This window comes from Scyliorhinus torazame, chromosome 10, assembly GCF_047496885.1.
Source record: "Scyliorhinus torazame isolate Kashiwa2021f chromosome 10, sScyTor2.1, whole genome shotgun sequence".
In the NCBI taxonomy this organism is placed as follows: Eukaryota; Metazoa; Chordata; class Chondrichthyes; order Carcharhiniformes; family Scyliorhinidae; genus Scyliorhinus; species Scyliorhinus torazame.
The window spans coordinates 194,564,044-194,585,787 of record NC_092716.1 but is presented as its reverse complement, the minus strand read 5'-3'; the positions used below and the strand labels follow the sequence as shown (position 1 = coordinate 194,585,787).

At 46.8% G+C, this 21,744-nt stretch overlaps 1 protein-coding gene across 1 annotated transcript in view; it reads left to right on the top strand.

The window, feature by feature from the left end:
* Window positions 1–21,744, top strand: part of LOC140384480 (spondin-1-like) — a 455,772-nt gene that overhangs the window by 380,439 nt on the left and 53,589 nt on the right. The gene's annotated exons all lie outside the window — the stretch shown is intronic.

The window sequence follows — 21,744 nt, the reverse complement described above, 5'->3', positions numbered from 1 at the left end:
AAACTCTCCAAACGAGTGAGCTCCCCTTCTACCTTCTTGAGCAAGGCGTAAGGCACCGGGCGCGCCCGGGAATAGCGCGGCATGGCTCCTGGTTCGACTTGGATATGGGCTACGGCCCCTTTTATTTTCCCCAATACATCTGGGTATCGTCCTTGCACCTCAGTCAACCCTTCAGAAACTGTTTGGAGGATGTGCTGCCATTGCAACCGCAAATGGCGCAACCAGTCCCGACCCAACAGACTGGGCCCATGGCCGCGCACCACGATAAGTGGGAAACGCCCCTCCTGGCGTCCATAAACAACAGGGGCCATTGTAGTTCCTGCAATGTCCAGTGGTTCCCCCGTGTAGGTGGCCAACCTGGCCTGTGAGTCGGTTAATGTAAGGGTCTGTATACCCTGCTTGATGCGGTCGAATGTCCTCTGGGCGATCACGGAGACCGCTGCGCCAGTGTCCAACTCCATCTCAAGCGGGTGGCCATTGACCCGTACTGTCACCTTAATGGGGGCCACACAGGGAGCTGCCACACAATGCAACTGCAGGCAGTCGTCCTCCGTCTCCACGTCGTCAGGAGTAGTCGCCGCAGGTTCATCCACATGGAAGGTACGGCCCCTGGGCTGGTCCCAGTTACGGCCCCTGGGCTGGTCCCAGTTTCGGTCGGAACGACGGCCACCCCCAGGACCGCCGTCCACGACGGGGTCGGCGCCTACAAATCTGACACGGACATGGCTCCTCATCCATTGGTTCTGGAGAAGGCTCCCTTCGGGGAGGAATGTCCGACGGCCACTGGCGTCGGTCTGGACGTTGCCTCGCCCAAGGTACCGCAGGAGTGCGGGGGGACGTTTTCGGACGGAAGGGGTTGCGCCCCAAGGCATGCACTACCATTCCCTGTAGCTCCTGCACTCCTCGTTCTGCGCTCTCTCGGGACAATACTATTTGAATGGCCTGTTGAAAAGTCAATGTTGGCTCAGCTAACAGCTTTCTCTGGGTGGTCGCATTGTTAATACCGCAAACCAAACGGTCGCGGAACATTTCTGACAAGGTCTTACCATAGTCACAGTACTCCGCAATCCTGCGTAGCCTGGATAGAAAATCGGCAAGGGATTCTCCAGGGGTCCTCTCAGCGGTATTAAACCAGTAACGCTGGACTATCGTGGACGGGGTTGGGTTAAAATGTTGCCCCACTATATTCACAAGTTCATCAAACGTTTTGGTGTCCGGCGCAGCTGGGTACGTAAAGCTCCTAATCACCCCAAACGTATGCGGGCCGCAGGCGGAGAGCAATATGACCACCTGGCGCTCATTTTCGGTGATATTGTTTGCCCGGAAATAGTAACGCATCCGTTGTGTGTACTGGTTCCAGCTTTCCAGCGCAGCATCAAAAACATCCAAATGTCCGTACAGAGGCATGGTATAATAGAAAACAACTTCCAACCTGTATCCAACAAAAATCCAGGGAGGTGGCTTCAGCAGTGTAGACAGCTATTCACTTTAACCTTCGTCGCCAGTTTTGTGAGGGCCACGAAGAATCCAGCACGAGTTTTAAGGATACAAAGTAATAACATTTATTTACCATAACATATATATATAACAGCAGCAGCAACTTCCCTTGCTGCACACTCCTTCCTGCTGGATCCTAAACTGGCCAGCTTTATTTATACTAGGAGTTTACTAATGGTTTTTCCGCCCCCCCCCCCCTCATTGGGGAAGCTCATACTCCCACAGGATTGTGGGATTGTCATTAGTCCCCAGCCAATGGTAAGTAGGCAGGTTATAACAGTGATGCAAATTTTATGGCCTGGGTTTTGGCTCACGCTCAAAAGCAGTTGCAGCATGATCAAAATCTAAGCCAATTTCTTAATGCAACATGTTTCCTCCAACATTGTAACAGAACCATTTATTTGTTTCCTGAACCTTTTGCTAAATTAGCAGGTAAAGCAGCATTGTAGGAAGGTGTGAAACATTTAACCACCTGTATCACTGACAGCCAAGTTCCAGATCAGCACTTCTAGAAAAGGGAGGATCTGCTGTAAATGCTTTAAATAATAAGGATGCAGGAACATAGAAAGAGGAGGATGGTGTTCAGCCCTTCTGGTCCATTCTCCCATTCCGGTAGATAGTGACTGATCTGTAACTTACTCCTCCAGCTCGCTGCGGCAACATACCTTTGCCTCCAAGCGATTATTCATGACGGTAAGGTCTGAATCCCAATATCAGGAACTTCTTGGATATCATCAAATGTGCCCAAGACGCTAGTGTGGGGCTGGAAAAGGAGGGGGCAGAAGATGAATTTGACCCCAGTTTGTGTGCTCGTCCCAGTGAAGTTGTTAACCGGTCACAAAACAGCACAAGCCACAGCAAAGTCTATGAAGTGGAATTGGATTAATCATAACTTCAATTTAAATTTAAATTGTGGGCGACACAGTGATTAGCACTCCTGCCTCACAGCACCAGGGGCCTGGGTTCAATTCCGACCTCAGGTGACTGTCTGTGTGGAGTTTGCACATTCTCACTGTGTGTACATGGGTTTCCTCCGGGTACTCCGGTTTCCTCCCACAGTCCAAAGATGTGCAGGTTAGGTGTGGTTATGGGGATAGAGTGGGGGAGCGGGCCGAGGTATGGTTCTCCTTGGGTTGGTGCAGCCACGATGGCCGAGTGGTCTCCTTCTGCAGTGTGAGGATTGTAGGTATGAACGGATCTTGCGGCACAAAAGGGTACCATCCAACTCATCCTGAAATACACTTTGAAAGAATGATCCCATTGATCCCACTCCTTGTTCTTTCTCCATAGCTCTGCAAAAGGTTCCTTATCAAAGAGTTATCTAATTTCCTTTATTCACTAACCTTTAATACCCTTGCCTAGCAAAAAGCTAGTGGGTTGAATTCTCTGCCGATGGGATTCTCTGTTCCACCGGCAGCGCACCCCCACCCTGCAGGTTTCTCGGTGGTTCGGAGTGGCCACAATGGGAAATTGTCACCTACTTTATATGAAGAAGTACTTCCTAACATCACCTTTGAACCATCTATCTCTAATTTGAAAGGTGTATATATACCCCCTTGTTCTGGACTCCCGCCACCTGAAGAGGTTGTTTCTTTCTATCCACCTTATTGATTCTTCTAATCATCTTAAATGCCTCAATGAAATAACCCCTTAATCTTCTACACACAAAGGAACATGAGCCTCATCTATGTGACCTTCCCTCAGTGAAGGCAATGGCATTTTCACTGGACTGGAGTCATGCTCTGGGGCCCAGGTTCGACTACTGCCATAGCAGATGGTGAAATTTAATTCAATATGAATCTGGAATTAAAAGTCTAAAGGTGACCATGAAACCATTGTTGATTGGCGTAAAAAACGATCTGATTCACTAATGTCCTTCAGAGAAGGAAACCTGTTGTCCTTACCTGGTCTGCCCGACATGTGACTCCAGACCCACTGCAATGTGGTTAACTCTTAATGGGCAGTGCGGTAGCACAGTGGTTAGCGCAGTTGTTTCACAGCTCCAGGGTCCCAGGTTTGATTCCGGCTTGGGTCACTGTCTGTGCGGAGTCTGCACGTTCTCCCCGTGTGTGCGTGGGTTTCCTCCGGGAGCTCCACTTTCCTCCCACAGTCCAAAGATGTGCAGGTTAGGTGAATTGGCCGTTATAAATTGCCCTTGGTGTCCAAAATGTTTTCAAGAGTGATTTAAAGGGCTCGTTGCAACTCCTGCTGGTACCATCATGTACAATATGACATGGAGCAACAGTAATGACTTTCCTGGGATAATCAGCACAGTCCAGTTCAGCCTCATTTTCCCAACCACTTTTCAACCAAGCACATCATTATATCTCAATAAAACCTTCATATAAGCAAACATTGAAGCGCTGCCGTGATTGTGCTTCAATTGTACCACAGTGAGGTGGGGTTACTGGATTACGGGGACAGGATGGAGGCGTGGGCTTAAGTAGGGTGCTCTTTCCAAGAGCTGGAGAAGACTCGATGGGCCGAATGGCCTCCTTCTGTAAATTCTATTATTCTATATTTGAACCCCGTTTGGCCCAGTGCCATTGTGATAAAATGATGCTGCACCCCTTTTCCATGGCCACATCATTCCTGAAGTGTGGTGTCCAGAACTGAACACAATTATTGCAGAGAGAGTCCAACCGGAGCTTCATGTAGTTGCAATTGAAATGTGAACAGTCAGGAGATGACTGTGGTACAATTGAAGCACAATCACGGCAGCGCTTCAATGTTTGCTTATATGAAGGTATGATGTGCTTGGTTGAAAAGTGGTTGGGAAAATGAGGCTGAACTGGGCTGCGCTGATTATCCCAGGAAAGTTATTACTGTTGCTCCATGCCATATTGTACATGATGGTACCAACAGGAGTTGGCACGAGCCCTTTAAATCACTCTTGAAAAAATAAGTGTCATCTTTCACTGCAGACCGTTTATTGAAATTGTTCAATTTTCTATTTTTTAAATGAATGATTTCACTCCTCGTTTTTTCCCTCTCCAGATGTTACTAATCCCTGGGCAACTTGCCTCTGGCAACAGGAAAGGGAGGCAGTACTTAACTCATGAAAGAGACCATCATATGTATGATGGCTCTCCGAAGCAACATTCCTCATTCGTTTTTCATCACAAATCCTATTCCCCACATCCTGGCTGAACCTTTATCCTGAAGCCTCAGCTGGAGTATTGTGTCCAATGCTGGACACCACACTTCAGGAAAGATGTCAATGTCGTGAATGGAGAAGATGAAGAAACGATTGCCAGATTGGTTCCAGAGAGAAAGGACTTCTGTTACAGGAGAAACTGAAGGAGCTAGAGTGTAAAGGGAGAATTTAATTAAGGCTTTCAGAATTATGAAGTGTTTTGATAAAGTAAATAAGGATAAACTGTTCTTCTGACTGAAGGGCTGGTAATCAGAGGACACAAATTTAAGATGATCGATGAGTGAAGAGTGGAGATGAGGCGAATTGTTTGTTTTTTATTTTTTTACTCTGCAAGTTGTAATCTGAAATGCACTGACAGAAAGGATGGAGGAAACAGATTCAATAGTGACTTTCAAAATTAATAATACTGGAAATTAAAGTGGAAGCTTTAATCACATACGACTTCCTTCAGACTCAGGTAAACTTTCAAAGAGTCTTTCAAGATGGGCTAGGTAGCCCATTTCTGTGTCAAACTTTATGATTTACCTAATTCCACTTCATAGATTTTGATGCGTCCTTTGTTATTTTGTGATCAGCTAACAACTTCACTGAGATTAGCATACAATGAAGTTAAATTAAGGACTGCATATTTTGGTGCCCACCTCCTCCTTTTCCAGCCCCGTATTCATCCCGGTGCACATTTGATGATGTCCGCAAAGTCCCTGATATTGAGCCTTGGACCTTGTCATGAAGAATGGCTTGGAGTCAAAAGCATGTCGGTGCTGCGAGCTGAAGCCTTTTGTTTGTATCTTCAATTCCCCAAATGCTGCATCGGTCTGGGACTGGGGGTGCCTCTTACTTGTCCTTACCCAATGTGGCAGATGGTACATTTTACGGTTGGACATACCCAAGTATGTCATACCCTGTTTGGGGCCTCAGGAGGCCACATAATGCCTGAAAATGGGTGTCAGACCTCCCAATTTAACGCCCAATGTTATCCACCATTTTCCTGGCAACTTTTCATATCCACTGATGGAATGTTACCTAATAATTCAGTTGGCAGTTGGGAAGACAACTGCAATGTTAGTATTCATTTCGAGAGGACTAAAATTCATGAGCAGGGATGTACTGCTGAGGCTGTGTAAGGCTCTGTTCAGACCCCATGTGGAATATCTGGGTAGTTTTGGGCACTGCATCTAACGAAGGATGTACTGGCCTTGGAGGGTGTCCAGAGGAGGTTCACAAGAATGATCCCGAGAATGAAGGGCTTGTCACATGAGGACCAGTTGAGGACACTGTGTCTGTCCTCGATGGAGTTTAGAGGCATGAGAGTGGATCTCATTGAAACTTACGGAATACTGAGAGGCCCAGAAAGAATGGACGTGGAGAGGATGTTTCCCTATAGGAGAGACTGGAACCCAAGGGCGCGGCCTCAAACTGATGGGACGATACTTTAAAACTGAAAATGAGGAGGAATTTCTTCAGCCAGAGGTGGTGAATCTGTGGAACACTTTGTCACAGAAGGCTGTGCAGGCCAAGTCATTGAGTGTCCTTAAGACAGACATAGATAGGTTCTTAATTAACAAGGGGATCAGGGTTACGGGAAGAAGGTAGGGGAATGGAGATGAGAAACATATCAGCCATGATCGAACGATGGAGCAGACCTGATGGACCAAATGGTGTAAATCTGCTCCTATATCTTATCGTCTAATAGTTAGGCATGGACTGATGAAGTGATTCTGAAGCTCTTTAACTGGCAGAGATCCAAAACAATTTAAGCTACTGAAGAACATAAAGCCATCTTTAGTGTTATTTTCAGGAAGGTATTTATTTTAACTGGTGCCAATAACCTGCAGTTTCATTAAAAAAATAATTACATTTTCTTCAATTAGAGTGTTTCTCTCTGCTTCCCTGTGCACTTACATTGGTTTCTCAATTGTCAGGATTTTGGCAACAAAGAGCAGAAATCCCTGACTAAACTAAACAAACTTGTTCCTGCATTTTAAGAGGCTGGTGATCACTGCTTCCCATGTCATCACTGAGGTTTGCTGGCGGCTATTAAGTCAGTCCAATTTACGAGAAAAAGATTTCACTTAGCCAAGCATAGACCGGTGAATAAATAGATTGAATTTCTTCATTGAGCATTAGTGTGAGTCAAGCAAAAGTTTTAAAAACTGACTTTTATTTTATTTGTGTTCAGGAATGTGGGTTGACACTGATAAGGTTGGATCGTCTGCCTTTCGCTACTTTGAAAAGGTGGTGGTGGGTCATCTCCGTGAATATCTGAAGTCCTTGTGGTTGTGCATTTGGGAATAGGAAGTTTCAAGGGGGCATAAACAGATTAAATATAAAACTGTGGTAGATGGAAATCAATGCAGGAGAAATGCGAGGTCATCCAATTTAGACTTAGAGAAAACAAGCTATAATACAGCAAGCCATCTCTTAGCAGTCCGAATATGTTACATCGGAAATAAGAGCAGCAATAGACTATTTGGCCCCTCGAGCCTGCCCTGCCAATCAAATAGATTGTGGCTAATCTACCTCACTGGCATTTTCCTGCACTATACCCATAATCACTGGACATCTTTAGCATCTAGAAAGCTCTCCATCTCATTCTTGAACATATTCAACGCCTGAGTTTCCACAGCCTCTGGTGTAGAGAATTGCAAAGATTCATCCCCTCTTTGTGAAGAAATTCCTCCTCGTTACATTTCTAAATGGCCTACCTCTTAATCTGAGACTGTATCTCCTGGTTCTAGACCAGCCAGGGGAAGCATCTCTACTCCAACTATCCTTCTGAATCCTGTAAGAATAAGTGTGCCTCAGTGAAGTCACTTCTCATTCTTCTAAACTCTAGAAAATACAAGCCCTGTCTCCTCAACCTCGCCTCATTAGCCAATCCTGCCATTCCAGGAATCGGTGTGGTGAACTTTTGTTGTACTCATTCTATGGTCAGTTTATCATTCCTTAAGGAATGAGACCAAAATCGCGCACAATACTCCACATGTGTGTCTGGGTCGGAGAAAATGTTTTTAAACTATCAGAGAAGTAGGAGGGTACTGATGATGGGGATTTAGTAATCCAAAGATAAAAGTTAAGATAACCGAAAAGTATATTGATGTGAATAAAGAGAAGCTGAGTGGGACAAGAAGGGACTGATGACTTTAACAGTGTATTAATAGTTCATTAAAGATTAGGTCCATGCAAAGAATAATAGTTTAAAAAAAAAATCAAAGTCCTATTACCTGAATGCACAGATCATCCACAATAAGATAGATGAAGTAATGACACAAATCAAGATAACTTGTTTGATCAAATTTCCATTATGCGTATGTGGTTACAAGGTGACCAAGGTTGGGAAATAAATATTCCAAGGTACTCAACATTTTGAAAAGGCAGAATGGAAAAGGAGGTGAGGTAGCCCTGATAATGAAGATGAGGAAATTAGTGAGAAAGGATCTTGGAGTAGAAAATCAGGAAGTCGAATCAGTATGAGTGGAGATTAGCTTTAGCAAGAGTGAGAAAACATTGGGGGAGTAGTTTATACATTTGGTGTACCATTGGACAGAGCATTAATCAAGAAATTATTGAAACCTGTAACAATGGCAATATAATAATTGTAGGGACATTAATCTTCATATAGACTAGACTAATCAAATTGGAATGATGGTTGGAAAATGAGTTTGTGAAAGTTTCCTGAAGCAAAATGTTGCAAAGACAATTAGATATGAAACCATGTAGTATTGTATAATGAGGCTGGGTTAATTAGTAATGGCATAATAAAAGAGATTTTTCATGAACCCCGCCTTCTTAACCTTGCCTTCGCCTGAGGTATGGTGAACCTCAGATGAAATCACTGCCAGTCACCCCCCTCCCCCACCTCAAAGCAGCCTAAGGTCATCTGAGACTATGGCGACTTTACTTTTAGCGAAAGATCCACTGCAAAATATTGATCATAATACAGTTGAATTCCACGTTAAGTTTTGAATCTGCATCCTCCAATCACAAACACAGATCTCAAACTTAAACAAAGTCAATTACATGGATATGAAGCAAGAGTTTAAGATTGATCGGATACATAGAGTAAAAGATGTGGAGGTAAAGGGGCAATTCAAAATGTTTAGAAATGCACTGCATTGAAAAACAAAAGCTCAGTGAGAAAAGACTGGACAGGCTGGGCTTGTATCTGTTGGAGTTCAGAAGAGTAAGAGGTAACTTGATTTGAAACATATACGGTGGAATTCTCCGTGGGAGAGGGTGTGTGTCGGAGGGGTTGCAGGGGTTTTGAGGGGGGTGGGAGGGTGGAGGAAGGGCTGGGGGTTGCATGGGGAGTGGCGGGGGGATGCTCCCTTGGGGGGAGTCATACTCGGTCATACTCCCGAGCTGACAGCTGCCGCCACCTCGCCTCAGCCTTGTGGCTGACTCTCAGGGACCCTCAGGAAAACTGGACTTCTCTCCTGGCCTCAACAGCATCTAGGACCCAGGTCAACATTTCCAAATCTTGGGACTGGTCTCCTGGGTGCCATTGTTGCGAGCTGGCTGGGTTGGCTGAGCAAGTGCAGCTTAAGTGCTGCTCGAACTTGATCGTGGAGGTCTGGCAAGCGTGGTCCCGGCAAATCAGCTGGTGTGCCTTCATTTGCCACAAGAAGCCTGTGAGGCCTCATTACATGAACCAGTTAACTGTTGAATTGTGTTGCCGGCCTTGCTGGACCGAGCGGTGGGAAGCTTGCGACAATTCCTGCTCGCCACCACACTTTGAAATTTTTCCAGATAATTGCGCCCAATGACTAAGTGTGGATGAATACTGGTGTGGTTCTCACCCAAAAGGTCGTCAGGAAGCAACCCGCTAAACCCGCCCAAAATGACACTTCGAACCTTTTTGGTTGAATCGCGCTCGACAACTCTAATCGCAACACTCCCTCAGTACTCAGTGCAGCACTAGGCCTGTCAGCGTTATGTTATTCTCAGACGTTACATGCTCGGTAGGATAACAGTGCTAGGTTGATTTCCGAGCGTGAATCTGTTGCCTTGCTAATAAGCCGTTTAGCGATGTGGACACCCTTTTCCACTTTCCCATTTGACTGTGGGTAGCGTGGACTGGACGTTACTTGCTGAAAGCTGTATTGATCTGAGAACTCTTTCCACTCCCAGCTCGCGAAGCAGGGACCATTATCAGACATTACCTCACGCGGGATTCCATGTCACGCGAATGTCTCCTGGCACGCCTTGATGACAGATGACGATGTGAGATCATGGAATTTCATTACCTCCGGATAGTTTGAGTAATAGTCCATGATCAAGACGTAATCACGCCCTGTGGCATGAAATAGGTCAATACCCACTTTTGTCCACGGCGCCATTGTGAGTTTGTGTTGCTGCAGTAGTTCTTTACACTGTGCGGGTTGATGTCTTTGACAGGTGGCATGACCATGTCTGTTATGTCTTGATTCATGCCGGGCCAGTACACAGCCTGTCGTGCTCGCCTTTTGCATTTCTTAATGCCTAGGTGACCTTCATGAAAGTGAAGCCGAGCAGAATCTCCGGCAGCAGCGCTCCCCTCCCCGCTGAACTCAATGCATTCTATGCTCAGTTCAAGCAGGAAACCATCAAACCACTGTCAATTGCCCCAGCAGCCCGGACACACCCATAGCCATCATCACAGCTTCCAAAGTCAGATCAGCCTGCTTGATCCCTGGTTGTGCACTCAGATCCTGCGCGGACCAGCTGGCAGATGTGTTCACGGACCTCTTCAACCTCTCCCTACTATGTTTTGAGGTCCCCAGCTGCTTCAAGAAGACCACCATCATACCAGTGCCAAAGAAGAACCAGTCAATGTGCCTCAATGGCAATGGCTATCATCCGGTGGCCTTGTCATTGATCACAATGAAGTGCTTCGAGAGGTTGGTCATGAGGCACATCAACTCCATACTCCCAGAATTCCTTGATTCACTGCAATTTGCATACCGCCACAAGAGGTCCACTGTAGACACCATCTCCCTGGCCTTACACTCATGCCTGGAGCATCTCGACAACAAGGACTCCTACATCAGACTCCTATTTATTGAAAACAGCTCCGCCTTCAACACTATAATCCCAGCTAAGGTCATATCAAAGCTCCAAAACCTAGGACTTGGCTCCTCACTCTGCAACTGGATCCTCAACTTCCTGATCCATAGACCACAATCAGTAAGGATAAACATCTCCTCCACGATAGTCCTCAATACTGGGGCCCTGCAAGGCTGCGTACTTAGCCCCCACCAAATTCCCTATACACACACGACTGCGTGTCAAAACTTGGCTCCAATTCCATCTACAGGTTTGCTGATGACACAACCGTAGTGGGTCGGATCTCGAACAACGATGAGTCAGAATACAGGAGCGAGATAGAGAACCTAGTGGTGTGGTGTAACAAAAACAATCTCGCCCTTAATGTTACCAAAACTAAAGAGCTGGTCGTTGACTTCAGGAAGCGAAGTATCAACGGGGCCGAGGTGGAGATAGTTGACAGCTTCAAATTCCTAGGTGTGCACATCACCAACTGTCTGTCCTGGTTCACCCACGTCGACACTATGACCAAGAAAGCACAACAGCGCCTGTACTTCATCAGGACAATAAGGAAATTCAGCATATCCACATTGATTCTTACCAACTTTTACAGGTGCACCATAGAAAGCATCCTATCTGACTGCATCACAGCCTGGTATGGCAACTGCTCAGCCTAAGACCATAAGAAACTACAGAGAGTCGTGAACACCGCCCAGTCCATCATACAAACCTGCCTCCCATTCATTGACTCGGTCTACATTACCCGCTGCCTTGGGAAAGTGGGTAGCATAATCAAAGACACCTCCCACCTGGTTTGCTCACTCTTCCAACTTCTTCCATCGGGCAGGGCAGCAGATACAAAAGTCCGAGAAGACGCACTAACAGATTCAAAACCAGCTTTTTCCCCACTGTTACCAGATTCCTAAATGACCCTCTTATGGACTTATCTGATCCCTTCACACATCTCATCTACCGAGTAGTACTACACCCGATGTCTGTATCTCTATATTTACATTGTGTATTTTATGTTTGCCCTATTATGTATTTTCTTTTCATGTACGGAATGACCTGTCTGAGCTGCACGCAGGGCAATACTTTTCATTGTACCTCAGTACACGTGACACTAAACAACTCCAATTAGATTGTGACAAATTTGTGCCTTGATTCTTCAACCTATTCACTCTGACCCATCAGCCTGTTTTAGTTGCACACCCAGCTCTGTGCCAGAAAAGTGTAGGTTTGAGTCCCATGCCAGAGACTTTAGAATGAAACCTACGCTTGTAGTCATCTGTACATACATCTGCACATACATCAGGGACTGCAGCACAGATGTAACAGTCACAGCACCACTAGAGGGCAGCATCAGAGACGGGTATAAAGGGTCGAGTCCAAGGTAATTTGGGAGCCGCTGGGCATAATATGAGAAAAACCCCAGGCATCGTTTTAGGGCATTGGGGCAGTGGGGGAGAGGGAGTTCGAGGAGGGGGCGCATACGGTTGGGGTCGGGCCCTAGGACTCCATTTTCCACTACATAGCCAAGGATGGCTAAGCGGTTGGTGCGGAACAAGCATTTCTCCTTATTGTAGGTGAGGTTAAGGAGTTTGGCGGAATGGAGGAATTTTTGGAGGTTTGCGTCATGGTCCTGCTGATCGTGGCTGCAGATGGTGACGTTATCTAGATACGGCAAGGTGGCCCGCAGCCCGTACTGGTCAACCATTCGGTCCATCTCTTGCTGGAAGACCGAGACCCCATTGGTGACGCTGAAGGGAACTCTGAGGAAATGATAGAGGCGGCCATCTGCTTCGAACGCAATGTATTGGCGGTCCTCCTGACAGATGGGGAGCTGGTGGTAGGCGGACGTCAAGTCAACTGTGGAGAAGACTCGATACTGCGCAATCTGATTGACCATGTCAGATATGCGTGGGAGTGGGTACGCGTCGAGCTGCGTGTACCGGTTGATAGTCTAGCTGTAGTCAATGACCATCCTTGTGCTTCTCCCCAGTCTTCACTACCACCACTTGAGCTCTCCAGGGGCTGTTGCTGGCCTCAATGATCCCCTCCCGCAGAAGCCGTTGGACCTCCGACCTGATAAAGGTCCTGTCCTGCGCACTGTACCGTCTGCTCCTCGTGGCGACGGGCTTGCAGTCTGGGGTGAGGTTTGCAAACAGCGAAGGTGGATGGACCTTAAGGGTCGTGAGGCTGCAGACAGTGAGGAGGGGGGCAGGGTGTCGTGTTGGGTGTTCCGATACACAAACAAACCAACACGGTTGTAGATGGTACAACTCTGTTTTATTATTCTGTACAATAATAACTATTAACTTCTGGCTGTGATTCGTACTTCACCAGCTAACCTGTGGACCCAGCCCTAGCACTATCTTAGTGAGGCACTCAGCACATGGTGTATGTCTGAGTGGCACGCTGTGAGCTCTGTGCTCTGAGCTATCTCCTGGTAGAATGAGCGGGAACTGTGGTGTTCCCTGTTTTATAGTGCGTGTGCTCTCACTGGTGATTGGCTGCGATGTTGTGTGTGTGTTGGTTGGTCCAACTACCTGTCCATCAGTGTGTGTGTGTGATTGCACCATGATATGTTAATGTGGATATCATGACATGGGGGTCCGCCGAATTTCAAAGTAAGGCTTTGGAGGTGGCATTGGAAATCAAGGCCTAGTAACAGGGCAGCGCAGAGTGGGGGAGGACGTAGAGTCTGGAGTTGCTGAACTCTACGCCCTAAATGGTGAGGGTCGCGATACAGTACCCCCGAATGTCAACAAAATGGGATCCGGAGGCCCGGGAGATTTTCTGGGTGACGGGGTGTACCGTGAGGGAACAGCGCCTTACCGTAGCAGGGTGGATGAAACTCTCTGTGCTCCCGGAGTCAAAGAGGCAGGTCATCTCGTGCCCGTTGATCTTCACCGTCGTCGTAGCTGTCGCGAGGTTGCGGGGCCGAGACTGATCCAGGGTGATGGAGGCGAGCTGCGGAAGATGTTGGGAGGTCCCGGGCTGATCTGCGGTGGCGGAGGTATCAGTAGGCAGCGAACGGCCAGACGAGCAGGGGTCCTGAGGCACGGTCCAAAATGACGCCGAAGATGGCGGCGCCCACGGGGCGCACATGAGCGGGCGGCATCAAAGATGGCTGCGCCCCTGGATCGCACGTGGGAGGTGTAGTAATGCCGGGCCTGGAAACAGCGGTGACCGACCGGGCCTGGCAAATGGAAAGTCCCTTCTTCCCACACCCGTTGCAGGTCGCGCTCCGCGCTCGGCATCGCTGGCTGGAGTGTTTACTCTGACCACCAAAATAACACTTGGGGCCCCCCGGAGTTGGCTGGCTGTCGCGCGGCGAAGGCTTGCGATGAGCTGGAGTCGGCAGCTGGTGGGGCCCACAATGCCCATGAGGGTGCCGCACGGTCGGGGGTGTAGGACTCCAGATTACGGGAGGCCACTTCTAGTGAGTTAACGAACTGCCTAGTCTCTGCAAGATCGAGCGTACCCCCTTCCAATAGTCGCTGGTGAACATACGTAGACTTCCTGCCCGTGACATAAGCATCTCTGATTAAAAGTTCGGTATGTTGGACTGCCGAAACTGCCTGGCAGTCACAGTTCCTATCGAGAATCTGTAGGGCCCGCAAGAAATTGTCCAGAGTCTCCCCCGGGAGTTGCCGTCTCATGGCCAGGAGGTGCCTGGCATACACTTGATTCACTGACTTAACGTAATGTCCCTTCAGGAGCGTCATCGCTTCTGCGTAGGTAGGCGCATCCCGGATGAGGGGAAAAATTTCAGGGCTCACCCGTGAATAGAGGACTTGGAGCTTCTGTGGGTCCGAGAGTTTTTCAGTGGCTGCCCTGAGGTAGCCTTCAAAGCAGGCTAGCCAGTGTTTGAAGGCGGACGTGGCGTTGGCTGCATGAGGGCTCAGTTGCAGGCGATCAGGCTTGATTAGGAAGTCCATCTTTTAAAATCTTGTGCAATAAATTGATTTACTGTCAATTACCATGAGACGAGAATGGTGAAACAATCGAGGCTTTATTGCACAAGATGTTGTGCCTCCTGCAGCTGGAACCAGAATGGGAGCAGCGCAGGAGAACTTACACTTTTGTACACCGCCTGCTGGGAGGAGCCAGCAGGCAGGGATTTACCATAGTACCTGTAATACACAGGCAGTGTCGTAATATATACAATATATCACTAGTGGTGTTTACCACAAGGATAAAATGGCTTATTGACCTATTCCTGCTCCTATTGCTTGCTTAAGTTCCTTATGTGTTAGTGAGCTCCAAACAATCAAAAGTTTCTCATTACAGAAGTTTTTCCTGAATTCCCTATCGGATTGAATCTTATCCCAGATATGTGAGGAAAAATACCAAAGCACCCAATATAAACTGCCCTTGATACAAAATGTGGTTTGTTGTAAGGAGAGTGAGGGAGGTGGGGTGGGTTAGTGTATGGTTATCACTGATCATTTCTGCAACATATTCCAGGCAGCTCTGGTTGCCTTCAATTTTCCTTTGTTGAAAGACAGACTGGAATCTGGTGATAAATGCAGGATCCAGCATTAAGAGATTAGAAGTGTGAGCAAAGAAGATTACCATGAGAAGATTTCCGGAACTGCTTGGATCAAACTCAAGCCGCTCAGAAAATGATTGTGGAAACTTCAAAGTTTGCAATTTAATAGACGTCAGCTGTAAAGCTTTATATGTTCGTTCCGGATTTTATAGCAATTCGGATGTGGTTTAATAATCTGTTTAGGGTTTTATTGAAGTCATAACTGGAGTAATAAATTCTGAATTATTAGACTACCTGATTGCCATGCGGGAGCTAACATAAGGTTATAGGTTGTGTATTGGTATGTAATAATGATGGTCTGGATGATTAAGTGATGAGGCAGATGGTATCAGCTTTATGAACACCTTCCGTTTGGCAAGGTGGCTTACATAAGCATGATTATTATGCAGCCTTGTCCCTGAGTTCCTTTGGTTTAATTCTTTAATTTGCATTCAGTTCTCACTTATTGTTCTCAAATTTCAAACCGGACGCTGGCTGCATGTTTACCTCCCCCACCATTCTCTGCGGATACATTGCTGACCAGATTTAGTTGCGTGTCAGTGTGATATTGGAAAGCCGAGAAGCCCAGATTGTATGGTTGAGGTTGCCTGCTTTTTTGTTATATTTCCCCCCGCAGGTTTCTGATCACTCGTCACCATGGCTCAGTGGATATCACCATCCAAAGGCATTTTGTCCAGCTCAATTTGTTTTGTAATCTATGAGCTGCCTTTTCTTAGTCCATGTCCATCCGGGTTTCACTTCAACTGCAGATTTGACCTCTTCACATCGTACAGGAGCTAGATTTAAATTAAAATGTATTATTGTTCCATTGTTCCTCATCTATGCCATCTGCAGACTCAACTATTCCAATAATGATTTCATTTCCCCTGCCTTTCATCCTATTTCAAACCCAAACCTTCCCTTTTTATTCTTTCATTCCCTCCCTCTTTCACTGCCTCTGAACGTGTTTAAAGTCTACTAAATCTCTAATGTTTATCATAATGTTTATGTCTAACAAAAGATTATTGAACTGTTAAATCTGGATAGAATTTAAGGGGCCTATTCGCCACAGGGGCAAATCCCTCATGGCCACTAAATTTAGCAAAAGGGCCATAGAGGGATTGGTGTCAGCGAGATCTCGATTTGAGATCATCCCTGCAACCCCCCCGACGGGGGACCTGATCGCAGGGCATGAACTTTATTTCAATTAATTTTAATAAACTTAAATATACTTAAATAGCTTTACGCTGTAGTGTCCACTGCACTGAATCCCCCCCCCCCCGCCCCCCCCCCCCCCCCCCCCCCCCCGGTGGCATGATGGAGGGGCTGGAGACTGTGGAAGAGGTTGAGGACAGTGCCAGTGACAGAGAGTGGGGGGGGGGGGCGATCCAGTTTGGGAAGGGCGTGTCCTGATATCGGCAGGCAGGAGGGCCCAATTCGTGCATGATCGGGTGGGTGGTTGCCTTCTGCATGGGGGATTTGGGGGTGTTCCCCTTATCCATTAGGGTTCTCAATCTCCACGGGGAGCATCCCGATCTCTGTGAGCGGGGTTCCCGTCTCCATTGAAGGGAGGGAGGTTTAGCACAGGGCTAAATAGCTGGCTTTGAAAGCAGACCAAGGCAGGCCAGCAGCACGGTTCAATTCCCGTCCAAGCCTTCCCGAACAGGCGCCGGAATGTGGCGACTAGGGGCTTTTCACAGTAATTTCATTTGAAGCCTACTTGTGACAATAAGCGATTTTCATTTCAATGTAACTTTGAAGAATCGGCGCCCCGATCACAGAATCCCAGCATTGCTGGTGCGTTTTGGCTTGCCCTTCCTGATGGCTGAGTGATCGTCGCCAGCACCTTGAAATTGCACAGGATGCTGTTTAATTAGGCAAGAAAAGGCACCTGTGAAGCCAACTAGTTTCACACAGCTTTTATTGTCTGATCCAGCACTCTGCAATTTTGGGAAAATTCTGCCCTCTGTTTCTCTCTCCACATTTGCTTTCTGACCTGCTGAGTGTTTCAGCTTTTTCTGTTCTTAACTTCAGATTTCCAGCATCTGCTGTATTTTGCTTTTGTGTTAACTATTTCACTGGCCACCTGGCCAGACACCTACATTCCATCTTCCATAAACCCCCTCGCACCCAAAAATCGATTGCCCAGCCCTTGCCGAACTAAGTACCTCATGATCATCACCTCTGCAGGCGCAGGACTACATGTGCCATACTCCCCTAACAACTCAAATTTGAAATTCTCACCTATTGAATAATACCTTGGTCTCTGTTCTCTTAACCTTCATCATCTTAAATACATGTTCTGTCCCAATTCCCTGGTTATCTGGATTATATTTTGTTCCTTCAGCATCTTGTATCCAGGCAACTCACTTGTCCTGTCTTGTTTCTCCTGGCAGAGTTGAGAGCTGCTCACTCCACAGAGTCCTGTTTCCAACTGCTCTGGCTTCCAGTTAAAACTAAGAACAAATGAAAGCCCTTCCCTTTGGAAAGTACTGTTGCTAAGCACCAACTTACTTCTATTTATTCTTCACGCTGTAACCCTCTCTCAGCACAATATAGACACAGTTGGAACTGAAATAACCCCCGCAAATTCAAACACCTTTGTCCAGCATGAATCTAACTATAGGTTTTACCCTTCCAGGCACAGAAACATTAAATTAAACCCACTTAAAACTATACAAAGAACAAAGAACAAAGAAATGTACAGCACAGGAACAGGCCCTTCGGCCCTCCAAGCCCGTGCCGACCATACTGCCCGACTAAACTACAATCTTCTACACTTCCTGGGTCCGTATCCTTCTATTCCCATCCTATTCATATATTTGTCAAGATGCCCCTTAAATGTCCCTATCGTCCCTGCTTCCACTACCTCCTCCGGTAGTGAGTTCCAGGCACCCACTACCCTCTGCGTAAAAAACTTGCCTCGTACATCTACTCTAAACCTTGCCCCTCTCACCTTAAACCTATGCCCCCTAGTAATTGACCCCTCTACCCTGGGGAAAAGCCTCTGACTATCCACTCTGTACCATGCCCCTCATAATTTTGTATACCTCTATCAGGTCGCCCCTCAACCTCCTTCGTTCCAGTGAGAACAAACCGAGTTTATTCAATCGCTCCTCATAGCTTATGCCCTCCATACCAGGCAACATTCTGGTAAATCTCTTCTGCACCCTCTCTAAAGCCTCCACATCCTTCTGGTAGTGTGGCGACCAGAATTGAACACTATACTCCAAGTGTGGCCTAACTAAGGTTCTATACAGCTGCAACATGACTTGCCAATTCTTATACTCAATGCCCCGGCCAATGAAGGCAAGCATGCCGTATGCCTTCTTGACTACCTTCTCCACCTGTGTTGCCCCTTTCAATGACCTGTGGACCTGTACTCCTAGATCTCTTTGACTTTCAATACTCTTGAGGATTCTACCATTCACTGTATATTCCCTACCTGCATTAGACCTTCCAAAATGCATTACCTCACATTTGTCCGGATTAAACTCCATCTGCCATCTCTCCGCCCAAGTCTCCAGACAATCTAAATCCTGCTGTATCCTCAGACAGTCCTCATCGCTATCCGCAATTCCACCAACCTTTGTGTCGTCTGCAAACTTACTAATCAGACCAGTTACATTTTCCTCCAAATCATTTATATATACTACAAAGAGCAAAGGTCCCAGCACTGATCCCTGTGGAACACCACTGGTCACAGCCCTCCAATTAGAAAAGCATCCCTCCATTGCTACCCTCTGCCTTCTATGGCCTAGCCAGTTCTGTATCCACCTTGCCAGTTCACCCCTGATCCCGTGTGACTTCGCCTTTTGTACTAGTCTACCATGAGGGACCTTGTCAAAGGCCTTACTGAAGTCCATATAGACAACATCTACTGCCCTACCTGCATCAATCATCTTAGTGACCTCCTCGAAAAACTCTATCAAGTTAGTGAGACACGACCTCCCCTTCACAAAACCGTGCTGCCTCTCACTAATACGTCCATTTGCTTCCAAATGGGAGTAGATCCTGTCTCAAAGAATTCTCTCCAGTAATTTCCCTACCACTGAAGTAAGGCTCACCGGCCTGTAGTTCCCGGGATTATCCTTGCTACCCTTCTTAAACAGAGGAACAACATTGGCTATTCTCCAGTCCTCCGGGACATCCCCTGAAGACAGCGAGGATCCAAAGATTTCTGTCAAGGCCTCAGCAATTTCCTCTCCAGCCGCCTTCAGTATTCTGGGGTAGATCCCATCAGGCCCTGGGGACTTATCTACCTTAATATTTTTTAAGACACCCAACACCTCGTCTTTTTGGATCACAATGTGACCCAGGCTATCTAAACCCCCTTCTCCAGACTCAACATCTACCAATTCCTTCTCTTTGGTGAATACTGATGCAAAGTATTCATTTAGTACCTCGCCCATTTCCTCTGGCTCCACACATAGATTCCCTTGCCTATCCTTCAGTGGGCCAACCCTTTCCCTGGCTACCCTCTTGCTTTTTATGTACGTGTAAAAAGCCTTGGGATTTTCCTCAACCCTATTTGCCAATGACTTTTCATGACCCCTTCTAGCCCTCCTGACTCCTTGCTTAAGTTCCTTCCTACTTTCCTTATATGCCACACAGGCTTCGTCTGTTCCCAGCCTTTTAGCCCTGACAAATGCCTCCTTTTTCTTTTTGACGAGGCCTACAATATCACTCGTCATCCAAGGTTCCCAAAAATTGCCGTATTTATCTTTCTTCCTCACAGGAACATGCCTGTCCTGTATTCCTTTCAACTGACACTTGAAAGCCTCCCACATGTCAGATGTTGATTTGCCCTCAAACATCCGCCCCCAATCTATGTTCTTCAGTTCCCGCCTAATATTGTTATAATTAGCCTTCCCCCAATTTAGCACATACTTTATTTCTAATGTTTACCAATACAAATATATATTCCTTAAACATACCTTTATTTTAACTGCAGAAATGTGGTCAAAAGCTCATCACATGATCAAACATGACACCCCATTGGGCCGCACGGTAACACAGTGGTTAGCACAGTTGCTTCACAGCTCCAAGGTCCCAGGTTCGATTCCCGGCCTGGGCCACTGTCTGTGCGGGGTCTGGATATTCTCCCATTGTCTGTGTGGGTTTCCTCCGGGTGCTCCGGTCTCCTCCCACAGTCCAAAGATGTGCGGGCTAGGTGGTTTGGCCCTGCTAAATTGCCCTTAGTGTAAAAAAAAAAGGTTTAAGTGGGGTTACTGGGTTACAGGGATAGGGTGGAGGCATGGGCTTGAGTAGAGTGCTCTTTCCAAGGGCTGGTGCAGACCCGATGGGCCAAGTGGCCCCCTTCTGCACTGTAAATTCTATGATTCTATGATTTGCAAATTGTCTGATTCGACCTTAGGCAGTTATCAGAGATAGTGATGGAGTTGGCTAGGGAACAGTTTCTGGCTTTGACTTCCCGATACTCAATCGGAAGGAGATTTCGGATTATCCAGTACTACGTCACATGTCAGTTGTAATATAGGAACACTGGGTTGGATTCTCCGCCTGGATGCTCCATTTTGCCGGCAGCCCGGCGTGGGCCTGCCTCACAATGGGAAACCCCATTGACCAGCTGGCGAAACAGGGCATTCCGCCAGCGTGCTGAACTAGAAATCTGGCGTAGCAGGATGGCGAATCCAGCCCAGTATATTTGCAGGGATTTCCACAGCTCATTTTGGATGTCACTTCCTCAAAGCAGTCAAAAATATTTATGAAGCAGGATCGCCCAGTGAAATAACTATACTGTCAGCACCTTTCGCCTAATTTTTTTGAAGCACATTTCTGGCCCACATCCCCGGCTCCAGCTTTCAACAAATCACAATTCACTCTAATCATCACCGGCAATTTCCACTATTTTTGAGACACACCCTTGCATGATGAGTGTTATATGAAACACCTCCACTTCTACAACACCATTCATAACCTCATGTTGTTCCAAAGTGCTTTACAGACCATGAAATAGTTGTGAAGTGGCAGGTGACCCAGTCTCAGTTTCACTTTAGCCTGTGAGCTGAACCAGCACCCACAGCTCTGCTGCTGATGTCTCCAGGTTTTCAACCTTTGTATAGCTGTTCTTAAATGAAACCATGTGTTTATCCAAAAAAAAAAGAAATAGTGTTGAAGTGAAGTCATTGTTGCCATGTTGGAAACACAGAGCAACCAATTGGCACAAAGCAATCACACCCAAATATCAATGTGATAATTATCAGTTAATCTTTATGTAGTGATGTTTTCAGGACACCAGGGAGAACTCCCCTGTGAAATAATGTCCTGTGATCTTTTATATCCACCTCAAAGATCAAACAGGCTCAAATTCACATTTAATCTGAAAGATGGCACCTCTGACAGTGCAGCACTCCCTCAGTACGGCACTGGATTTTTGTGCTCAAGTCTTTGGATTGAGACTTGAACCTACAACCTCAATACTGAAAGGTAAGAGTGTTACACACTGAGCGATGGCTGAAATGAAGATGCAAGCAGTCTTTGGAGGCTTTTCTTCATTTTGGCTTGC